The 19,618-nt window shown below is 38.0% G+C and overlaps 1 pseudogene; it reads left to right on the top strand.

Annotated features, from left to right (window-relative positions):
• The first annotated feature begins 1,468 nt into the window (after window positions 1–1,468).
• On the top strand, window positions 1,469–12,410 carry LOC141430427 (uncharacterized; annotated as a pseudogene).
• The last annotated feature ends 7,208 nt before the right edge of the window (window positions 12,411–19,618 follow it).

The following is a 19,618-nucleotide window of genomic DNA, read 5'->3' as shown; positions in this document are numbered from 1 at the left end:
TTTCGAAATTCATGTGCGGAATTACATTTGAAATTTACCACGAGCTTTGCGGTGAAGGAAAACATCGTGAGGAAACCTGCACAAACCTGCGACTCGATTCAATGGTGCGTGCGAAGTTCCCAATCCGCGCTGGGCCGCGTTGGGAACTATGGCCCAAGCCCTCTTGATCTGAGAGGAGGCCTGTGCCCAGCAGTGGGACGTATATAGGCTGGGATGATGATGATTAGGTTTTGGAGGAAAATGTGTCTGAGTTTGTTTGTAGGTTTGTTTATGACCATGATAATATTTACGAGTAGGACAGTCAACATCTTCTCTGGTATTTTAATGATGAACAAAATTTCCTAAAACATTTCCTGTATCAAAAAAAACTGGATTATATACAACATCTAATACTATGCAAAATGATAAAATTGTATATCATTAAAACATTGTAGGTAATAGGTACGTAACCTACACTGAGGCAGTTGCCGGCGACTGCGGCAGTACCAGTACGACCTTTTTAACCACAATAACAACAATTTTACTACAAACCCCAAAAAAAGTAAAAGAATGTTTTTTTTTTTCTCTGCCATATAGTATAGGTAATAATAGCTTGCGTAAGGTTTAAGTTTGTAAGGCCGACTTATTGACGAGTAGATACGGCGCAGAAAAATTAGGTAGCCCGGTTTGAGCCAGATATAACGGGATATGAATCAAAACAGTATGATTTATTATTGTATGATTATGTTGTGTTTGTTCACGTAATTGCTGCAAGTTCCCCTACAATGAGGAACAATCCTACTTTTTTTTATCATTACTATTCGAAAAAGCATCGTTGCAAAATTAAAGTAATATGTTAATATTAAACTTACGCTGTATGTTTTGCAGATCAATAGTTGGCCGTGTACTTTTTGGAACACTCGCTGCATATTCATAATTTGTTAGTCACAGGCACGATTTATGGTGAATCAACTCCTATGCGCAAGTATATTTGATAATGCCGGAGTTTCTAGTTGAATTACGATTCCTAACATTAGAAACACTGCTATAATCGTTCTTATAATCGTTCCGTGCGTCGCCTCGCTCAGCTGATTCGCTTGTAGTAGCTGAACACTGAACTGTCAAAATTTCCAGCGACCGCGACCGAAATGTCAGTGACAGTGACAGTGGAAGGAAAACACCTTTAAAATCTGTGTGAACTTTCCAAAATGCACATAAATTTAACTAACATAATATCAGATATAACTTTGAACAAATATACCTAGTTCAAATAAAAGTGGCATTTATTATTTCAATCGCTAATTTGTTTGGTTATCCATGTGGCAGAATAAGGTTTTAGTGGCATAGCCCAATGAATGAATGATTGACCGAATAAAAAAAAAGTCAGCTGTCATGTGTTTACTCGAAATGTCTGGATTTTCTACGACACATTTTCAAATAATTATCGAATTTTTCGTGTTATTTAGCGGTTAAACGATCGATTTGAAAAATGGCGCTTTGTTTGCGCACGTTTTCCCACAAATTTTCTCCTATAAACGGAATAGTTTCTACAAAAAATCATTCCAGCCGACTGTCTAGAAAAATACCCGTGCGGACGCAATTCCTAGAAGATGTGAGTATATTTCTGTTTATTTATTGTTATTTAACATCTCCATGGCCTATTTGAGTGTCTGATTGGTAACTGTAAATCATCGGGCCTCAAAATTACGTGTTAAATCACGTTATTTATATCCATCTTCATGTGATTATCTTCCTTGACATTGACTCAATTAGACCGTGTGCGGCGACATACCGTCACTCACCGTACTTTTTACCTATTTATCCGCAGTTTTCTTCACAACCGGCGTATATCCAGTTGCCCGGTGCCGTCAAAATGCTCTGTGGAAACCAATATCGATAATCTGTACATACACGAACTGGTGACCGCAACGTCGGGAGGTTACCGTCCAACGAAACACCTCGCACGGGCGATGTCCACAGATTGAGTAGCAAAGATGGCATAACCGTTAGAACCCTGGGCTTGACCTGCGATGACTATGTTGAACAAAAGAATCTACCCTTCGAGTTCCACTGCTTACCACACACTAGTATTCCAGATATAGATCTATTGAAATATGAGAATGGGGAGGTATGTTTGACATAAGTTTAAATTTTTCTTTTTCTTGTCAATCGTTGCTATAGTTGGTCTCCTGAGTCACTTTTTAAAACTGTAAGTTTTACCACTTTTGTGGCAGTTTTTAAGCCTCTTCTACAATTGGTCATTTAATAAGCATGTTAGTGTTATGTGACACAACATTTCTTTTATTAAACTATACTACTTTTGTCCCCTTGCTGACGGGGCAGAATAACAACAAGAAATAGTTGATCCACCCTTTATTTTGGGTGCTGGAAATTTGGGTGGAATATAAAAGTTGGATACCTTATCTGTTCTAAGTACAGTCACCAGCACCAATATCTGACACAAAAAGCGTACATAAATATCTGATACAACTCTATTTCTAGGGCCGGAAGGACGCGTCAGATATTTTTGCACGCTCCGCTGGGGCAGATATTAATACTGGTGACTTCCTAGTAACAAATTTTTTAATTGTGCAACAGAAAATTGACTATATAAATGTAGGTAGGATGGAAAGGAACAGTTGTGTCTCACTCTATTGTCGAACACACTTGGAATTACAATCTTTTTCACCACTTTCTGTCACATGGTATAACAGGTTTTGTTTTGTTTTGAAAAAACACTTCTGCCTAGTTTTTTGCTACGCATGCTTCTTGGCAATGGTGGTCTTGAAAATGCTGGTAGTTTGAAAAAGTGACATGTAAAAGAGCTCTTTGTGCCCTGCTTGTGCAGAGTAAATGTTTAACTTTTATTTTTTTGAGGGTAGAAAGAGATGATGAATTTGATAATGAACCATTAGACAATATGGCCTATATGGCCATGGTCCCACTTTTTAAACTCCCCCCATTTTGTTTGTTTGTTATCATCGTTATTAGTTCTGAGCTTTAAAGTTTTTCCTATGTACAGTTGAAATTGTTTATGATCAATTGATCATCTTCAAAAGGGCTGTCAGATTATGGTTGTTAGAGTAGATTCTTTAATATTCAAGGATCTATAGGTATTTTTTTTTGTTATCCCTAGTCTTGTACATAGTACAGTCAAAAAAAAAACAAAGGAACAGCAATATTTGGTTTTGACTGTATAACTGACTGATATTTTACGATTCTAACTTCTGAGATAAATAAAAAAAACGAAAAACAAAGAAACAATGCTAACATTTAATCTAATACTTTTAAACAAGTAATTCTTGTATATATATATCAGAATCTCGGAAACGGCTCCAACGATTTCGATGAAATTTGATGTGTGGGGGTTTTCGTAGATGACAAATCGATCCAGCTTGGTCTTATCTCTGGGAAAACGCTTATTGTCGAATTTTAGCCGGAGCTCGGTCGCCCAGGTACTAAATAATGAAATGTAAAAACAACAAATAATTGAGCAATCTTTTTAGACATTAAATAAAAAGTCGTTATAAAAATTTTAATTTGGTTCTAAGTAAACACTTACAAATAAATTAACCCCATTTAAGTATTCCAAGTCAGTCAATACATTGTATTGTATTATATTTTATTGTAACTCTTTATTGTACATAACATATATATATTTTTTTAAATATCATGCGATCAGTCGGGGGACTATGAGCAGATGAGTTGCGCGATCGATGGCGTGTAGAGTTGGCTCCCCAGCGAGAGACCGCTCTATCTGTGGCTGAATCTTCATATTAGTTGATCCAGTTCTAGGATAAAACATATAAATAAATAAAAAACATTATTTACAAATTTTCTGGATCTTCGTAAGATGTTTGTTGAAAGAGGCTCTGTATTTTTTTTTTCTGGTTTTATATTTGACATAGTGACGTTATTATAGGAACTGCAGCCCACCTGTCTCTCGGCGTTTGAGTATGACGCAGTGGCGCACTGTAGCAGCCCCAACCTCCGGGCGTCGGCTGACTCGCCTCCGGAGCCCAGCAGAGACGGGAAGCCCAGCGAGGAGCAACTTATGAAAGTATTCCATGTGCTTTCGGACACTGTAAGTGATCTGGTTATGGTTAAATAATGTTAATGTGGCTGTAGAGATGTAGTGCATTATGGTTTTTATGCTCAGACAAGTTCGTAATAATTATTGTCTCTTAATTAATTTCAGTACCCATCGAACAGCCCATTTCATGTTGACAGTTCACACTAAAGCAGGGTTCTCACGAGGCGATTTTTATTTGATCAAATTTCGTTCGCCACGGTCGCAGGATAATCGGACCGAACTGGCAGTTGCCTCAAAATGGCGTCATACGATGTCGTGCGAACATGTATCCGCGAAATTAGAAATGTTTTAATTGCCAAACTGATACTTATTTTCCGGAAGGAAATATTAAGAAAAAAACGCAGATTTTGGGTGAGGGCTTGGAATCAATTAGGAGTCTCATAAACGCTTCTAAGATAACTAGCAACGAAGACATTGCTGGATACCGTAGCAAACAATACTGCACACAGATAAAAATCGTTTTTAAACTTGAATGTATCGTTCTCACGTTCGACAAGTTCTTATCGAAATTATGAATAGTATTTGAGGAGTTTGTCGTTGAGTTTATTATTTATTATTATTATTTATATTTTAAAGATATCTTATTCATTTTGGATTTAGAATTATTGTTATTACTTTATTTTTTAATGTGAAGCTTCTTTTATATTCCTTGACGTCGCTTTGTAATTTATATTGACATTGTTTCCTCAATTAATGTATTTTTTTCTCATGTACATTTTTTTTTGTTTTTGTAATTAATGTGTGAGTGTTTTGGTTTCGTACTGTAAGCTTGCATGTGTTTTATTCAATAAATAAATAAAAAAGTTGCTGGCATGGTGACGTCATCAAAATGCACCGTCTCGCACACCAAAAGTTGAGAGGGAGTCAACTTTTTAGCGATTGTCGTTCAATTCGTGAACCGATTTCAGTTGATCAACTAAAATCGCCTCGTGAGAACCTCGCTTTAACAATAAAGCTCTATTATAATAGATATGAAAATGTCACTCATTTAATACAATAATTCTTTGAGACTTCGGATGCCATATATTGCACTACATATGCATCCAGTGTTTTTTAAACTATGGGTCGCGGATGCCCCCCCCCCCCCTATCTTGCCTGATGTTAAGTGCAGATGAGGCCAAAGGTGTACCTCACTGGTTCAGTAACCTATTCACTGTCATCCTTGATGAATGAGCCCTGGGTTGTATTTATATTAATGCAAGTTGTTTGTCCTCTTTTCAGATGCCCAAACTATTTATCAAACCGCTGGACTATTCCATCTACCATCCAGACCTCATATTTGTGAACAACATTCGAGGAACCACCACAGTGTAAGCACTGATTTATTAAGCTAACTTTTTAATAAGAGTGGATCAACCATTTCTTGTTGTTACCGTCAGCGAGGGGACAAAAGTAGTACAGTTTAATAGAAGAAATGTTGTGTCACATTACATTAAAATAACATGCTTATTAGATGAACAATTATAGAAGGGCCTGTGCCCTACAGTGGGACGTATATAGGCCGAGATGGATGAATGGATCTAATGATTTACGCGTGCGAAGTCGCGGGTCAACACTATTAAATGGGTCGAGCAATTTTTTCTAGTCACTCGTTGCTGTCACGGTCTTCTGGGTCACTCTTTAAAGCGTAAGTTTATAGGATTAAAATTTACCAAACATGCATTGTTGTGGTAGTTTTAAGCCCCTTCTATAGTTTGGTCATCTAATAAGCATGTTAGTATAATGTGACACAACATTTCTTCTATTAAACTGTACTACATTTGTACCCTCGCTGACGGGGCAGAATAACAACAAGAAATAGTCGATCCACTCAAATACAGATCGATTCACAAGAGCTGGCACGAATGGATTGAACGAAAGTAATGTCACTTAGACATTTTTGTAGGAACTTTTGTAGGAATTTTTGTCACACATATTTTTCATAGGCGACATAAAACGACTTTATGCTCTAGTGCATAAAATAAAATCTTCGTCTAAGACCAAGGTAATCAGGTGACAACAGCCACAAACAAAAAAGTGGCTACATATATTTTTTTAGTAATTTTTAATTTATATCAAACTAAAAAATAATCAAATAACTCTAAATCGATCAATTAAATTAATATTATATAGTAATGAAAGGTACATAGTAATAGTAAGTGAACCATTGTGTCCATTGTTGCTATTTCATTTCCTCGCCATCGAAGTGAAAAGCAGAGTGTAAAACTCGAGCATTAAACCCATTTTCCCCTCGACGTGTCTATCCACTATATGAACGCCTCGTGTAAAATGGCTCGTTTTTAGCCCTTGTTGTACAATCTACTATTTATTCACTCATTCAATCCATTCGTGCCAGCTGTTGTGAATCGATCTGCAATCAATGTTTGCAGCGGCCTCATCCACTACGTGAAGCAGATCGCGCTGCTGCGGACTGTCGGCCATTTTAAGTTCGCGTACGTCAAGCTCGAGGTTATGAAGATAACGGCGCACCCGGAGGACTCCACCGTCAAGTGAGTTTAGTGTTGTATGAATACCAGTGGAGGGTACCTTAACCTTTTCACCGCCCCAGTCATCAGTGACAGCCAATGGCATGCCTCACACGCCACGGTAATCTACAGTGGCTCATTTAGATCGGTCAGTATGGGAAAGTCTGAAACTATAAGACATACTAAGATCTGTTCTTAGGAACCATGTCATCGATTTTAGTAACAAGAAAAACTGCATTTATACATTAAAAAAAACACTTGTACTCAGTTCGGGAATCGAACCAGGGTGTTTTGAAAAATATAACTTACATTATTTTTATTTGGATATGGTGGGGTAAATAAATGTTACTATGAAACACGGTAACTAGAATAAATAAAATGCATTGTGTTCGATTCCCGAGCCGAGTACAGTTTTTTGTAATGTATGAATGCAGTTTTTTCTTGTTATTAAAATCTATCGTTTAGGGGCATACATGTCCAAATGTCAGAAAGTCCAGGTGTCACATTGTCCATGGTCAAAAAGTCCGAAGGTTATAATGCCTTAATGTCGGATAGTCCATATGTCCGAGAGTCCAGGTGTCACATTGTCCATTGTCAAAAAGTCCGAAGGTTATAATGCCTTAATGTCGGATAGTCCATATGTCCGAGAGTCCAGGTGTCACATTGTCCATTGTCAAAAAGTCCGAAGGTTATAATGCCTTAATGTCGGATAGTCCATATGTCCGAGAGTCCAGGTGTCACATTGTCCATTGTCAAAAAGTCCGAAGGTTATAATGCCTTAATGTCGGATAGTCCATATGTCCGAGAGTCCAGGTGTCACATTGTCCATTGTCAAAAAGTTCGAAGGTTATAATGCCTTAATGTCGGATAGTCCATATGTCCGAGAGTCCAGGTGTCACATTGTCAATTGTCAAAAAGTTCGAAGGTTATAATGCCTTAATGTCGGATAGTCCATATGTCCGAGAGTCCAGGTGCCACATTGTCCATTGTCAAAAAGTTCGAAGGTTATAATGCCTTAATGTCGGATAGTCCATATGTCCGAGAGTCCAGGTGCCACATTGTCCATTGTCAAAAAGTTCGAAGGTTATAATGCCTTAATGTCGGATAGTCCATATGTCCGAGAGTCCAGGTGCCACATTGTCCATTGTCAAAAAGTTCGAAGGTTATAATGCTTAATGTCGGATAGTCCATATGTCCGAGAGTCCAGGTGCCACATTGTCCATTCTCAAAAAGTTCAAAGGTTATAATGCCTTAATGTCGGATAGTCCATATGTCCGAGAGTCCAGGTGCCACATTGTCCATTGTCAAAAACTTCAAAGGTTATAATGCCCTAATGTCGGATAGTCCATATGTCCGAGAGTCCAGGGGTCTCACTCATTCTAATTTGGTTTTGTTTACACCTATTGCAATCGAATTGTTTTCGACTCGATCGCCTTTACTGTCAAGTCAATAGGAGCTGCCACCACGTAGACAATACGATAACAATATGGAAAGAGACAATGTAGAATGAGGCCCCAGTCCATCTGCATGACTGGATAAGCTGGTCATTTCCATCGACTCGACATGACATGTACGAAGCATAATAGATGCATCTGCATCTTACTGAGAATGGGTCTCAGGGTGTTAGATAACAGACTGGAAATAATGCAGATGAGCAATCTAGCTCTCTAATCTATTTCAGTCATATTTATCATTTAGTTGTGTTAGTCATATTTTTATACAATGAGACATTATGGGATTCAGGCCTTCAGAACTAGGACGTTTAATCCTTCGGACTTTTTGAGTATGGACTTTTTGACGCTAGGACTTTCAGACACTAGGATGTTTCATCCTTCGGACTTTTTGACCATGGACTTTTTGACGCTAGGACTTTTAGACACTAGGACGTTTCATCCTTCGGACTTTTTGACCATGGACAAATGTGACACCTGGACTTTCTGACATTTGGACATGTATGCCCCTAAACGAAATCTATGGCATAGTTCCTAAGAACAGATCTTCGTATGTCTTATAGTTTCCGATTTTTCCATACTGACCGATCTAAATGAGCCACTGTAGACGACCGTGGCGTAGTTAGGTATGAAACTTTTCTTTATTAATTTGCGCATTGTTTTCTCTTTCGAAGAATGCGATGGCGCGTGCGCGGCATTTCGGGCTTCAAAGTGTTTTTCATGTTCTGGAAATACAAACTGTGGAATATGAAGGAGGCCCTCCAGGATCAAGAGCTGTGAGTAATACATTGTTAAAAACATACATCGCGTTTTTCTTGATTTATACTTAATTTAGTATTAGAAAGAAGGTAAGCTATCTTGAGTTGTCTTTTTTGTTGAAAAACATTTTGAAAAATAAGTAAAAGCAAATATGTAACAAGTAGCAATGAGATATCGTCACTACTTTGAGTAAATCTCGTATCTAAAATCACCGTCAACAAAATTGAACCTTGACGTAATAAGATTGTTTTTTTGGAATCTTTTTGTATTTTTTATTTCAATTCCAAATTTTTACTTTTCAAAAAAAAGTACAGCCAGCAAAAAAAAAGCTTGTATTAAAAATGAAATTTTTACCAAAAACTTATTTTGTTGTAATGTCGTATATTATATGTTGTAGGTGGTACGATGGCTTCTCTACATTCTATGTCGGCGGCGATGGGCTTGTTCAAAAACACATAGCCGATAAGGTAATTTAAAATTGAGCTGAAATATAAAATACTTATAATATTTCCGGTGACAAGACAATAACTTGGTGGTGAAGTTCTTGTGATCCGGCCAGGATCGTCTCTGGTCGGAACTCATTAACAGTTAATGAGAGAGACTTAAAAAAAAAGTGCTAGTACAGCTAACAAAAGGCTTTTGAGGGTCGATCAACTTTTTCTGGTACCTCCTTGCCATGGTTACGTCCCCTGGACAACTCTTTAAAACCACGGGTTTCTATATGTTTTCTGTGGTTAACATTTTTTTTTATTCACCTGGATGGAAAACGAGCAAGTGGGTCTCGTGATGGTAAGAGATCACCGCCACCCATAAACATCTGCAACACCAGGGGTATTGCAGATGCGTTGCCAACCTAGAGGCCTAAGATGGGATACCTCAAGTGCCAGTAATTTTACCGGCTGTCTTACTCTCCACGCGGAAACACAACAGTGTAAGCACTGCGCTTCACGGCAGGATTAGCGAGCAAGACGGTGGTAGCAATCCGGGCGGACCTTGCACAAGGTCCTACCACCTGCAAAATCACAGCTCAGCTACAAGCTCATTATTTTATAGACTATCTCCTAAGCATATTAGTCGCATATGTCAAAGCAGTTTTTTTAAGAAACTCTGTCACTGTTGTCTCTTGGACGACGGGACAGAATAACAAACAAGAAAAAGTTGATTGATCCTTGAACGTCTTGAGTAAAATGGCTCGTTTTATGCTCTCGTTGTACAATATACTATTCACTTCTCATGCTCATAAAGTTCGTGTTTATGCTAGATCTAGGCGACATGAAATGACTTTTTTTATATTATATTTTTTTTATATTAAGTTATAGATATATTAATGTTTCATATATGTGTTATATATGTGTTATATATTTATTGTATATAGTTAGGTATTTGAGGTTTACATATGCATTTATATTTATTCAAATGTTTTGCTCTATTTGTCGATCCTTGTTTTTTGATTGCTCCTCTACCACAAGGTTGACTGGCAGAGATCCCTGCAGGGATAAGTCCGCCTTTGTACTTAAAACTACTTTTATTTATGTAACCTTTTTGTTTTTCCTTTTTGTACAATAAAGAGTATAAACAAACAAACAAACTTTTTATGCTCTAGTGCATAAAGTAAAATCTTCGTCTAAGACCAAGGCAATCAGGTGTAAACAGCCTCAAACAAAGATGTTTCTAGTTTTTGGTCGTCAAATGTCACAGATCTTTTTTTTTAGGTAATGCCAGACCAGGACACGATAATAGACGACGAGGAGAAGGCGCCGATCGCAGCGAAAATAGCCCTCCTCATCGGACTCTTCCCTCGGAACTACCTCTCTGACGTGTCACCATTTTTCACGTCCACGCCCGGCACTACAGACGTCACCCCTTTGCCATACAAAGCCGAATAGAAAAAAAAAAGTAGCGCCATTAATTTACACGCATGCGTCGCTTTACATATGTTATTTGTTATGCATTGTTGATTTAAAAGCAGGGTTAGTCTTTGACGTTGTGTCTATGGTTGTTGGTTGAGAAAATTTATGAACCCTATTCAGACTTATCGCATCATATTTACAAATAAGACTATGTTCTGGATGTGTTTTGAAATATTTGCTTATGTAATGCAAAAACAACTTAGTTCTATCAACATTTGGTATTGGTAACATCCGGCTTGTCTATGGAAAGTAGTGATGGGACGATGTTGAAAACATTTTACATTATTTATTTGTGATATTTTTATCGGTCGCGAATCTATAGCGAGTTACTTAGTTGTTTATAATTCGTTTTAACCATATTATATTTGTGTAATACGGTATTAGGCAACTCCTGATTTTGCCATATCTTAATATTATTTTGAAAGATAGATAAACAGATCAAGTGTGTGTGTGTGTGTGTTTAGCGAAGAGAAAATTTAAATCGGTTGAAAATTGGATTTATAGCGATTTTTTGAAAAATATATATACCTGTCTCTTTCTCAAACGCTTTTCTCTATGCAGCAAGTATGGCGGTACTGGCGCGTGACGTCACATGCCAGTATGTCTTTCTCTGTCTTAGCTTGATTTCGAACCTTTATAACTTTGTTATTTGTAAAGGTAGCTTAAAAATTGATTTTCTATTCTATAACAGGCATTGTGTAGTTTTAATTTATAAATCATATACAAAATAGTCAAATACCGTATTCACTGTCATCGATATTATTTTAACCTTTTAACACCACTTTATTATATTATAATGCCACAAGCGAGTTTCAACTTTGAAAGTCGATTGCGTTGTAGGTATGATAGCTCTAGCGTCTATTAGCTTTGCTAAATAAGAGCGTTTTCACATTATCCGATCCGATATCTATATCGGACGACGATACAATATCGGGACTAGTAAAATGTATGAAATATGTACCCGTCTTTCACATTGTCCGGCCCGATATCGGATATTGGAGCCGACACTGACATGTTGGCGGCACCATCTGCCGCCCGTGAGCTGTCTGACTATAATATTTGTATGTGTGCTATGCGTGTATCTAAATTGTCGTGAGCGCAGAGCCCGATGCGTGGCGGCCATTTTGAGCCGGCCGTATCGGAACGATTTCGTCGGAAATAATGTGAAAACAGCACACGGTGCCGGCTATCGGGTGCCATCTATCGTCGTCCGATATCGGATCGGAATTTGGAAAACGCTCTAAAGGTTCCCAACACTATTAATTGTCTATGAACATCTAATACATAACGTCTGAATAGAGTTTAAATGTCACAAGATTTTTTTATATTCTCTCTGAAAACTGATAAGTTACGAGGACAAAATATAGCGTCTAGATCGCCAAAGATTGGCCCAGTGAGGTATTGTATTTATTATTGGGTGAAACAACTTTTTATTAGTAAGCAAGGAATTCGTTGTTGTATAGTGCTTTTATTTTGGAGTTGAAATTGTTTTTGAATTGGATTAAAAATCCGGATGGTATGGCGGCAATTGCAGTGGTTCTTTGATTATAAATTTATGATTGTCAATAGCATATGCAACTCCGACGTTGTTAAAGGCACTACATTTCTATATCTATGAAAGAGATTTTTATTTAAAAAGTTGGTCCACCCGCTACGCAAAATATTTAAATCGTCTTTGTATGAAGCATGTAATCAATTCGTCATGTTTGAAGTCATTTATGTGTTAGTTGAATAAAGTGACTGTCAAAATAAATGTATTCGTTTTTCTTTTGACGCGTTGCGACCAAATAAATGTACACAAATATTCGACCTTGCTATTGTTTTGACAAGATTTCATTTTTTTAACATCTTTTAATTACTACAGGAATCGAAAGAGTTTTGCCTCCTGAACATGGGAAAATATTTATTATAATTGATTTCTCCATATTTAAAAAAATACAAAAAATTGAAAAAATATGTCTGAATTTGCCAACACTACAACAGAATGCAACGTCTACGTCAGATTTACGTGATCTTTTTTTAAAGAGACTAGACAAAAGTAATGGATCTATTGTGTCGTAGTTTTGGAGTTATGCCATTTTAGAATAAGCACATCTTAAAAAAATTGTACCTAATAAATTAATTAATAGTTGTAGCGAAATTTTAAAAATATCAGCGTTTTTCTCTTTCCAAACAGAATACAGAGAACGAATCAAATTATAGTCTTAGAAATATGAAATCTTGTCAAACTTTCTGAGGTAAGCAATAGGCGGCCTTATCGCTTCAGAGTAGGGCATGGATACCGGTATTCGGTATTACCGAAAAACCGGGATACCGGTCATTTTTTCCCCTCTTTTAATACCGGTATTAAATATCTACAAAACCGGTTTTTCGGTATTTTGACTTGTGCTTAAAATAGTAATAGTCGACTTTAATTTCAAACAGGAAAGCACTTTTAATAACTTGTCTTCAGACTTATGGCTTTTGAAGTTACTTACCTCTTAATCTACTTTCAAATTTCAAATTTACCGCGCACAAGTTTGCTTTGTTTATTTGTATGTAAGCTTTCTCGAAGTTGGACCTACCTAACTGGACCGTTTGTCCCAGGTATACATAGTCTTCAACAACTTCGAGCGCAGAGCCCCCGACTATTGCGGGAGTTGGGACAACATGGAAATTAGTTAGACATGACTTTCGTCTTGCCCATGTTCATTTTTAGGCCAACTCGTCCATGGTCTCAGCCATGACTACAATATCGTCAGCGAATCGAAGGCGAATGAAGTACCCGCCATTAATGTTGATGCCTCGTCCTTTCCAGTCCAGAACCTTAAAAGCATCCTCCAATGCAACGGTGAACAGTTTCGGAGCGATTACATCTCCTTGTCTGACTCCCCGCTGCCGAGGAATAGGCTTCGTGCTCTGGTCATGTAATCGGACGGACATAGTGGCGTTTTTGTACAGACACTAGACACTTCAACACTCCGATATACCGGTAGTCAACTGCACCGCTGGAGAACCTGCATCACAGCCCAAGTCTCGATCGAATCGAAGGCTTTCTCTTAGTCCACAAATGCAAGGCAAAGGGGGAAGTTATACCCTTCGGTCTTCTGTATAACCTGCCGCAACGTACATGTGGTCTACGGTACTATAGGTTTTCGGAAGCCGGCTTGTTCGGGAGGCTGGAAATCGTCAAACCTGCTTGCGAGACGATTTGTGATGACCCTGAAAAACAGCTTGTAAACATGGCTCAGAAGTGAGATGGGTCTATAATTCTTCAGCAAGGTGTTATCACCTTTTTTGAAGATGAGTACCACCACTGTCTTCTGTTCCATGCTTTCGGTGTTCCCCCTTGCTGGAGGACGGATATAAACGGCGTCTTGAGGTCCTTAACGACTGGTTTAGATTTTCGAAGGGTGTTCGGGTTGTCGTGTCGCTATCCATTAAACCTCTCGTTTTCCCCCAACAGCTCAGGTTTGGATGAAATGATTCTGCCGTCGTCGGTCTTCAACTTCATTAATCGGCTTTGACTTACAGACAGATCCCTGGTAAACACCTTAGAGCCTCTGATACGCTCAATAGCCTCTTCAATGCTATTTATTAGTATTAAATCGGCGTACATCGCGCTTCAGAGATTTTGAGCTCTGCCTATTGAACTGCTGATAGCGACAATTAAGCGTCACCAGAAGACTGTAGCAGCATCTCACGCCTCACCTCCATGAGCCTAAGGCCAGAGCGCGAGAGCTTATTGGTTCTAGTACGGCGGGTTTTGAAGAAGTTAGATCCGATCGTATGGACAGCTTCCACAAACCCGTCGTTGTAATCGTCCACGTCGCTACCTAGGCATTCGAAATGGTTTTGAAGTTTGAGCTGAAAGCTCTCGGGGTTTTGAAGCTGAGCTGGTTCCGGGCGGAGCGAAGATTTCATCAGTAGAGACCTTACAAGCTTGAACTGGAGATTTAATGAGCCCCGTACAAGCGAAAGAAATTATGCGAAAATTTGGTTGGGAACTAATAATCGGTGAAACAATTTTCACCGAAGAATTAGAGAATCCAATACCATATTATATAAGTATTAGTTAACAATTAACAACTTAAGTTTTTTAATTTAAAACTTGCTCATTAAAAGGGAAGTTTATTAATTGCTTTTCATGTATATTGGTTATATTTCAACAAAACAACAGACTTATACAGAAAGAAAGAAAAATAAAGGGAAAATTTGGAAAATACCGAAAAATTACCGAAATACCGGGATACCGGTTTTCAAAATTTGAATACCGAAATAATACCGGTATTGCCATCAAGCCCAATACCGCATAGCCCTACTTCAGAGTGATCTCTTCCAGGCAACCTTTACAATGGAATGGATGGAGAAGTAAGAGCTTGTCCAGAAAGGGCGAATTTGCCGCGATTCGCGCGTGTCGAGAGTCTGGCGTAGTGCACGCGATTTACGCGCGTATTTTGGATTCGCGCGATGCTTGTGGACGCGATGTATTGACGTCTAGTACCTCGACTACGCGCTTATGAATTCGCGCGACACGATTCGCGACGAATTCGCCCCTTCTGGACAAGGTCTAAGGAATACATTTTAGCAGGTGGTGAATTTACATTACATTACAGCAATATCAAGAATACATAACCATTTATACAGTACACATACGCGACAAATCCAAATAGATAGGTAGATGTAGATTAACAACATACTCATAAATAAACTAAAAGTTATAACATTCACACGCAAGACGACAGATACAATAGTAGCCTATTTTTTATTCCAAATGTCCAGCTATCTACATACCAAATTTCATCCGAATCTGTCCAGCGAGGAAACGATTGGCTATCGACTATTTTCTCGCTCAAGAAACGAACAAAAGATATAAGATCCTGTGTGAGTAAAAGAGACACATATATTAATAGTTGATCGCTGGCTGTTCACACGCCGGCGAGAACTCGCTCTTACATCTTTTGTCGCAGCGACAAAGCTATAAAACTCGCTGAGCTATAGATACTCGCTCAGCGATGTCAGCTTGGCGGCCGCCCCGCACGAGCGAGTCGAGTGGAGCGAGTAATCGCCCGTCGCACGCGAACACTCGCTTACAGCCGAGCGACAAAACTACACTCGCTTCTCGCTGCTCGCCCACTCGTTTCTAGTTACTCGCTCTACTCGCTTCTCGCTCATCGTCGGCGGTGGGACAAGTGCCTGAAGGAGTAACAATCATACTCACTCACTCACTCAGAAACTTTCGCATTTTTAATAATAGTAGGATAGGATAGGATTAGTAGGTAATCGCTACGTGGTGCGCCAGTTGGAATAAAAGCCAAATATGTGTTTAAACATACGTTTATTTAACTTAATATCGCCAAGCCACGTCTGATCTATCAACAGTAACAGTTCACAGCCATTTATATTTAATTACCGTAAACTGCTTCAACTTTGCCCTCTGGCCCCAACATTGCCTGATTCGATTTATAGTCGATAACTTAGCACCCTTTAGGTTTTAAAACTTTTATCCCCCCGTAATAAAGATTCCCGTGTAGATAAAAGTTTAAAACCTATAAGTGCTAAGTTCGGATCAAAATCAACTCGGGCAATGTTGGGGCCAGAGGGCAAAGTTGAAGCAGTTTACGGTAATTACACATTAAAATAATGAATAACATTGCAAAAATCTTTTCAAATTATTATGCAAAGTTACCTACGCTAAGTAGCCTTTAATTCCTGTCCTACTGCAGAAGCCAAGTTAAAGTCTAACCCCCTTATTCATAAACGACAATCAAACCTATTTTAGTTAAAATGCCGCTAAAATTCGTTTGTCCTTATCTGTCACTTCGACATTTGTATTTGTTAGAAAGGGACAAAGCATTTGCTAGTTAACATAGGCTTGTTAAGTTTTATGAATAAGGGGGTAAAGGTCTCTACTACGCTAGTCGCTCGTTTGCAGCGATAAATCTGGTCACGTGACCCCATTTTGAAGGTGATTTTGAATTTGCCGCGACTCAAAAAATTAGCGTCAAGTCACAGAATATATAATGGTCAAGTCGCCGCGTCGAGCAGCAGCGACAAGATGGCTTCTTGCAGGATTGCTCTTGGCCTTGGAAGCTGATTTCTTAATCTCATTTAGTAGCAATCGTGGCATTGGTACAAATAAAAGAAATTGGAGTGAATGAAAGAAATAAACTACACTGTTTTTGGCGAAATTGAAGAGGTTTTTTTTCCAGCGATTAAACTCAACATTTTCAGCTTTATCGCTAAATACTTGTTATATATAGATATCATTTAATAATATTGTAAGTCTGTTTAAAAAAAATATGAATCGTTGAGTTTCTTGCCGGATTCTTCTTCTTCTCTTTTAAAATATGGCTTTTCTGTCCTAATTAATAGGACAATTTCGCCAGTGTCAAGTTAAACTCTCTTTGAGAGGCACGTTGTATAGTAAAATTCCAGAAACCCGTGGAGACCACTTCCGCATTAAAAAATGTTAGACACGAGAGCAATATAGAATTTTGGGATCACTGTTCACTGTTAAGGTTAATCGCCGCATAAAACACTATCAAAATTATACTTCAACTAGCCAAAGAAACAGAAATAGCAAAATTAGATATTGTCTACATCCGCCATCTTCGAATGCTACAAATCGAAAAAAGATTCTTGCCGGATTCTTCACGTGGTAGATTTTTTTTGACATTCATAAGTGCTTGTTATAGCCTAAATTTAATAAAGATATTTTGACTTTGACTTTGAATGTCACGTAACCAGATTTATCGCTGCAAACGAGCGGCTAGCGACAGCATGTGGCCCCACCTTAAGTGTAAAATCGTTTCAAACATTTTGAATCCTACTTGTAATTTGGCACTATCTAAAACTGTTAGGACAACTATTCTGAGATATGTTAAGTCGACTAAATTGACATATTATATAGGGTCCACGCTAGCTGGCGCCACAAGCTGCGCGGACGCTAGTGATGTAACGAATGTCATTTTTTGAACATTCGCGAATGCGAATGCGAATATTCAGTTTTTCGTTTTGGCGCCAAATTGTCTATGGCAGTCTCGTTCGAACGAAGTGCGTTCCGTTTGCACTTTGTTCCGAGAATTACCCAGTTTATACGAACGCATCGCAAAGTAAATAAATGAATAATACCAAAGATTATGTGAAGACTGATAGTGTGATTATGAGATTAAGTAATTTTTTTGTACCTATAAAAAACATAAAAATTGATTTTATTAACCCATCTTTTATCTAATAATTGTATTTTTTCTGATATTCATATTCGTAAAACATTCGCAGAAATTTTGCGAATGCGAATGCGAATACGGAAAAATATGCGAATATTCGCGAATGCGAATATTCGTTATATCACTAGCGGACGCACGTTACGTCACGGCGTGCGGCACTAGCACGGCGTGACATCACAGGCTCCCATTCCCGAACTTATACGCGCTTCGTCTTTGTCGTATTTTGTTTGACTGACAAAAGAAAAAATGTGTATAATATTTAACCCCCGACACAAAAAGAGGTGCTAAAGTTTGACCGCTATGCGAGTCTGTCTGTGGCACCGTAGCTCGTAAACGGGTGGACCGATTTGAGTGCGGTTTTTTTATTTGCAATCAGGATTTCTAGCGATGCTTCTTTGTTTCAAAGTCGGGGGTGTTCCAACTTTATGTTGGTTAGTTTATTTCTTATATAGTAATAATAAGTTATTTTACTTGTGAAACTAATTAATTAACATAATTCCTGTTTACATACACTTACTCATTCATATGCGTCGTTTCATGAATAAATATTTGCATAAAAAAGTGTACCCTTTTCTTTCAAAGTGTATTTAATTTTTTCATACAAAATTTTCTGAGGCAGTTTTGATAAGAACGTCACAAAACTGTAAATTTTTTTTGGGTCATTTTTTAAACTGAATCGATTGAACACCAGGGGTATTGCAGATGCGTTGCCAACCTAGAGGTCTAAGATGACTATATTTATGACGTTGACTGTACCATTCGTGCCATATTCAATCGAAAAGAAACATAACTAGTATTTTTCACCTTATTCCCTCCTGATAACTATCTTACATAACCAGCTCTGGAAAGGGCCAAATATACTCAGTGGCACAAAATTTGGCCCACTCTACGAATTAACCTATTACTGCACACATTTGAGGGCCAGATTTTTTGCATATCTTCTATTTAAGAGCGTTTATACCTGCTGAGCTGGCAACGTTGCATTTTTGTTAGTTTTTTTGGATTATTCCATAAAAATTGAATGAAAATTAAAAATGTGATCTGATAGAACTGTTCTTAACATATAAGTTAATGTGTCTACTGCAATACTTATTCGTGATAGACTTTTATTATCTTTAAAAACCGTTACTTAATGAACATTTGTTCGTTTTTAAAGAATATAAAGTATCACGAATTCTATCAGCAAGTTCTATCAGATCACATTTTTAATTTTCATTAATTTTTTATGGAATAATCGAAAAAAAACTAAAAAAAATGCAACGTTGCCAGCTCAGCAGGTATAAATGCTCTTAAAACAGATTAGGTATAATAATGTAATTGGTCAATTTTGCCGTCAATTTAGGTACTTATTGGAAAATTAAATTAGGTACGTACGACGACGAGCAAAGCGAGGAGTGCTATTATAGGTAACTATAATAATTGCGACCACAAAACGCGCGAGCCGAGCGAGCGAAGCGAGCGCACCGCAGCAGCTGTCTTGATGACGCCAGGACCTAATTCAGTAAGGTAATAATTTGACCCCTACCAGTGCTGATGTACGAGGATTATGTATTAATTTAGGTGACTTTAAACCTATGAGGAAGCTCGCGAACATATATTAAAACAACCATTAGGGAAGACTGTAATTACGTACTACAGGTAAACTGCCTTAAGCTCGACCGCTTTCAGTAGTAATCCACTATAGTACACTCAGCAACACAATATCTGACACTACAGAGCGTGCATAAATATCTGACACCTACGATTTAATTTC

This window comes from Choristoneura fumiferana, chromosome Z (genome assembly GCF_025370935.1).
Source record: "Choristoneura fumiferana chromosome Z, NRCan_CFum_1, whole genome shotgun sequence".
Classification (NCBI taxonomy): Eukaryota; Metazoa; Arthropoda; class Insecta; order Lepidoptera; family Tortricidae; genus Choristoneura; species Choristoneura fumiferana.
This window is presented reverse-complemented; position numbering and strand designations above follow the sequence as displayed.